Below are 6095 nucleotides of genomic sequence, written 5' to 3' on the forward strand. Positions count from 1 at the left end.
CCAAGATACTCAGAGCAGAAACAAAAGGGAAGTAAGTGCTTCATTGAAATCTGCTGATTTATCTCAACCACAAACATTCTGGATCTGTTTTTTAACAGCATCTGCAGGAAGGGATATTCCAAACTTTCAAATTCTGAGTAACCTTAATGGTATTTATAGATATAATATCTAATGCACTGCGGTTAATGTCAAGTTAATTATGACCTTATCTTTCATCCAGGTTGGTCCTAATAGCTTCTATGAGTAATGGATAGGAAAATATGGTCAGCTACCAGTTATTTGTTTTGCTAATACATCTTTATTGTTTCATATTTTGAGGGCACTAAAGTCTTCTTTTGATGAGATGAAGTAATAATGACCTGTTTTTAAGCAGGAAAACTAGCTGCTTCAGATGCACCAGTGAATGGAAAGTCCACATGAAGAAACAGAAGATGCCAGCAATATGAAAGTATGTTCACACCCTTGTAAATACAAATGTCTGTATACCTGTACCTTTCTGAAAAAAAAATGGCTGAGCTAGATGTGGACCAGGATATTTTGACTGAATATTTTATTGGACAAATACCAGTTCATTGCAGTGACTTCACAAGAAGAATGTGTTTGTTTTACCTAAATCCTTACTAGTGCCAAACCAGTTGCTCTGCTGCCTTGCTCATCCCCCAAAAGCACTAGCCCAACACTAAAGGCTGTTCCATCTGGAAAGAGAAAACTCCCTGTGCCATTCCTTCCTATATTATCCTGGGTAAGTACATGAGTACACACAGTGCTAGACTTCAGCTGTTTATGCTGTGTTTCTCGCTTAGAAGCTGTGACTATTTAGCCTGTTCCAAAACAGCATTTACAGAAGCCCACAAAACTTAGTAAATTAGCCCTGAGTGTGCTCTTAGCATATACAATAATTACGAGGCAATAGAATGGGAGGTTAATGGAACAAAAATGGTGAGTAGGGAATCTAGGCCTGTCTGGATGAAATGAGTAAGATGGCTGATGAATTCTGCCTGTTAGTCATCCTTGATTAAGAAAAAAAAGCCAAAGAAACCCAAACCCAGACTCATGCCACTCAGATAGGAAATTGTTATGCTGGCAAAAAAAAATTATCAAAGGAAACACTTCAGTGTCACGACTGTCTCACCCTCACCGTTTGCCCACCACTGGGTCTTTGTCTGTTCCATCTGGAAGGAGCAGCTTGACCATGCTGGACTGAGTGGACCCTGGTGCTGCCACCACCCTTACAGGATCTGACAGTCTTAGTGACCTGAAATACCAAATGCTGGGGTCTGTGGCCTTCAGGTCTTTTTCCTTTACTGGTTTTAAGTTTTTTTATAATTAAACCTAACCTCCTTAATAAGTATATATGTCTCTGAGCATATAGGCAGCTATATGCTTAAGTTATTTTAAGTTGCTTAAAGCTTGTCAGGGCTCAGGATATGTGAAGAGTTAGTGTTAGTTCTGCAGTCTTCTCCAGTTTGCAAACTGCAATAAAAAAGCTAACCCACAGACAGAACTGTCCTTGTTCTCCTGTCTTTTCTTTTTTTTCATTTCCTCTTGCGTGCAAGGAAGCAGAAAGATTCTGTAGTAGTAGTCGTCATATCTTGAGTCCCTCCTCACTCATATTTGATCCCAAGCAGAACTGTTGCCACCACTTCTCATCCCTTCTAAAAGATTGCAATTTTCTCTGTTTAAAAAAAAAATTGTAAAAATTAAATTACCTTGCTATCGTGTGCTGAAGGGGTGGCAGATAAAGACTGAGCTACAGCATCATGAAGATAATCTTTCTGCTCAAATCCTGGGACCCTACTTCACTGTCTAGTCTTTCGGTGGTCATGTTCTTTGAACCCCCTTGTTCTGCAGAAACAACCATTTGGGTTGTGCAGCTCTGAAAGGCTCATTTTAATTGGGAGTTTTCCTCTTGAATGGAGTAGGAAAATTCCTAGACTGTATGAGAGGAGGAGATTGTGCAACAAGAAAATAATTTCCTTGTTAGCTGCGGTCCCAGCCTCAACCAGTGAGCCTCCTTTTCCTTTTGGTTTGTGCTCTGACTGGTCTCTGTGGCCTAACAGCCCATGAGTGTTCCTGAGTTTAGTGATTTCACCCTGCTCCTTTGTCCCAGTGAGGTCTTTGTTGCCTCCTGGATCTAGCTGCTCTCCCACCAACTGCAGATGTTTATTCCAGCTGGTGCATTGCCCCTCTCAGCCAGTCACCCAGTGATGAAGGAGGAGAAAAGCCTTGGTCTATTCATGGTCCTGAAGATCCTAGCTGATAGTTTCTGAGGTATCAGCAGGTTTGACTTAACTCAGGCAGACCCAGCAGGTGCTAGCCTAGGGCAAAATGGATTCATAGACCAATACCTATGTTTTCTGGTACCTTTTGTCCAAAAGACTTACCCCACTAAACAGTGAAGGGGACAAGGCATAAACAGAGCAGTGTTTTAGCAGTTGGGTATTGACAATTTTGGAAAAAAAAGCCCGTCCTACATTCCCTTAGCTGATTAGAAGCAGAGGTGATAGCTGTGATAAACTGTCCAAAAATATGAGTTTTCAGTTTCTTAGCCCTCCCAGACAGAACCTGATTTCTATGAAACTCAGCTGATAATTGACACGCTGGAGAAAAAAAGAAAAAAAAAGAAAAAAAAAGACAAGGTAACAATACAAATCTTTCCTTGTCTCACTTGACTTGCAGAGTCCTTACTCCTCTGCTACAGCCCTGTATTGGTAACATTGGTTTTCCCTTCTGTCTTCAGCAGCAGATACTCCTCTCTCTCACTGCTCACTCAGCACCGGGGTGTCAGGTGAAGCTGTCATGTGAAGTCCATGAGTCTGACTTTTTAAGTTCTGCTGCAGTATGCTTGAGTTAGCATTTTTATTTCCATTTTGGTATTCACGTATGCATGCACAGACTTGTTTCTCTCCAAGATTTAACTTTGTTTCTGTCACTGCCTTTCATAAAGTGGTGATTTCAGCCAGGTATGAACTTGGGCTTTGCTAACAGGGTGTTGAGGAGCCGTGGTGCTGCCAAGGAAAGTGACACATACAAGATTTCCTAGTTTCAGTATCACACCCAGGTGTGATAAACTTCACACAGTGTGGAGTTTAGACTTGCCTAAGCAGGTGTGTCCAGTGTGATTCACCTCCTAGAAACAAGTCCTTCAGCTTGAGTTTCTTCATGCCAAAGGCCTTTTATAGGCGTGTACCTGTACTTATCCTTCTAGCTAAAAGGCAGGGAAAGAATCAGTATTTTAAATTCAATTCAGTGATCTGTACAGAGTGTGGATTTGGATCCTCTGGGAATGGAAGGGGTTAGGCTTTAAATGGGTAGAAAACAGGGATCCTGAAAGGTAAGTGAGTACTGTTGGGAAAAGGAAGGTCAGACCACCAAACACCATGACCAAACAATTAGATAGCGGGACAGTGATGAATGCCCACTCTGGATTTCTTGTTTCCTTGTCCACTGCTTTCACCAATGGAAAACAGGGTGTGAATGCAAAAGAGCCATATTTTAATCTCTACCTCTTTCTGGCTCCTGTATATTCTCAGTCCAGTTGTAATAGTCTCAGATAAATATAATGATAAACTCAATTAAAAAATTATATCATGTATATAAAAAATTTTTTTAAATAGTAATATAGTATTTATTTACTATATTAAGTATATACAAATGTAATTATAAATAGATCATATATAATACACTGAGTATCTCTATAAAAGTAAAAACAATAAAAATTATCTATCTTTATAATAAAGATAGCACCAGTCTAGTCCAACTGTCCCCAGGTTTTTGAGACAGAACTGTGTATCCAACACCTTCACAAGTCCTTTCCAAAATGAGAAAGAGGGTAAAAGCAAGGGTAAGTAATTTCATTACAGAATTGTAGTTCCTCGTGGTTCCTTCAAGCTGCGTCTCCAATACTGTGTTCAGTTTTGGACCCCTTGCAGCAAGAAAGACATTGGGGTGCTGGATGTGTCCATAGAAGAGCAACGATGCTGGTGAAGGGTCTGAAGCACAAGTCTTATGAGGAGCAGCAGAGGGAACTGGAGTTGTTTAGCCTGGAGAAAAGGAGTCTTGGGGGGGACCTCATTGCTCTCTACAACTGCCTGGAAGGACGTTGTAACAAGGTGGGGGTCAGTTTCTTCTCCCAGGTAACAAGTGACAGGATGAGAGGAAATGGCCTCAAGTTGCACCAGGGGAGGTTTAAATTAGATATTAAGAAAAATTTCTTCACTGAAAGGATGATCAGGCATTGGAACAGGCTGTTGAGGAAAGTGGTGAAGTCACCATCCCTAGCAGTGTTCAAAAATGTGTAGAACATGGTTTAGTAGTGGATTTGGTAGTTCTGGGTTAAGGGTTGGACTTTATGATCTTAGAGGTCTTTTCTGACTTTAGTGATTCTGTGAATCTATACATGGAATTTTTGTTTTGGTCTTAGTCTTTTGCTCTTTGGGGCCCATCATAACAAATATTTATTTTCAGCCGAGACCTTCCATACCAGTGTACGTTAGCTCATTGTGTTACTCCACCTGCTGTGGGTGCAATACCATGTGCTAGGCTTTCATCACATGCTGTTTTCCTGCCTCTCCTTCAAGCTGGCACCCACTTTCCACAGAAAAACCCATGCATTTTCTCCCCACCTTTTTCAGCAATTAGTGCTATTTTGGTCTGGGGGAAACAAAGCACAAACTCAAGCTGCGTTCCTGTCACTCTTGATCCACCAGAAAGGCTATGTGGATGCACTCTCACACTTATGTTGTTAACCCCAGAGCACGCAGCAACATAAAAATGTACAAAACCTATTCTTCTCCCAAGCCTTTGATCTCCTTTTACACACAGATCTATGTCTTGGGAGATAGTGTGTTTGTGTGTGTGTGTGTGTATTTGTGTGTTTATTTGCCCGGACTTTCAGTTGATGACTTTATTAATTCATTTGCTTGTCCAGTTTCCCAGACACCATTTCTCAGGCCAGGACCCCAGTGTCACTGTTCATCACTGAGTGATGGTAAGTAGCACAGAAAAGAATGTCTTTGAAGAAGCAATTCTGATACAAAGCAAGATGGACACAGGGTGGGGTTTTTTCCCATTTGCATTGTGACCATTAACACTTAGAGCAGTCTGTGCCTGTTGTTACACTATTGATTGACCTTCAGATATGCAAGTGGATCTGCTACTGTTCACTTAACCATCCTATTTACTTGCTTCCCTTCACTTCATGAGGTAAACTTGTATCCAGCTGCAGGCTGAATCTTTGACAGGTCAATGGGGAAATTTGCCCTGTAACAGAGTTCCCTGCTGTCCAGTGACCTAAACAATTGTCTTCGTCCATCCAAGGCTTTAGCAGTATGTTTCTCATGGGCTGTTTTCTAACAGCTGCCATTTTTGGTATCTGTTATCTGTGTATGAAGAAAAAGAAGCCTTAATGGCAAGACCACATTAGTCTCACTCCTACCCTTCACTACTGCCTGATAGGAGACAGGTTGAAGTGATATGCTGAGTACGGCCATGGCTGTTTCTAACCCGAAAGCTTCATCTCCTGTGAACACACCTTGCTTTCCCCACAAGCTGTGCCAGGGACTGCTTGTGATCCTAAGCACTTGGAGCCCTTTCAGGCTTGGCCCATGGGTTCTGCTCTACTCCTCCCAAACCCACATTTTCTGCATTAATACCCTGTTACAACCACTTTAGCACTAAGAAAATTAGCCTTCCAAGCCACTTTGCACCTCTACGCATGGCCCAGGCTGGGCACAGCTCCTGAGCTGGATGCACCACATCACACCAATGTGCACACAGTGAACACAGGGGGTGGGGGGTGCCCACTGTCCCAGACACAGCCGAGGGGAAGGGGGGGCTGGCTTGCAAACAGAGTAAGAGACAGGGAAGTGGCAAAGGACAAATTTGTTTTCCTCTTAGACTCTCAAAAGCCCGTTTGAGGCTCCCCCACTAAGGGCAACTCCAAACAAGCAATATAGGAACAATACCTCTGCAAAGTGAAAATATTCACTCCCTCAAAGGCCTAATTCTGCTCTGCTAGTCTCTCCACAGCCTCTACAAACAACAATATCTGCCACTGAACACACACTCACTTTTTATTTCATAGAGAGCTGAGC

The sequence above is a fragment of the Corapipo altera genome, unplaced genomic scaffold (assembly GCF_003945725.1).
Source record: "Corapipo altera isolate COAL_440 unplaced genomic scaffold, ASM394572v1 23b, whole genome shotgun sequence".
NCBI lineage: Eukaryota > Metazoa > Chordata > Aves > Passeriformes > Pipridae > Corapipo > Corapipo altera.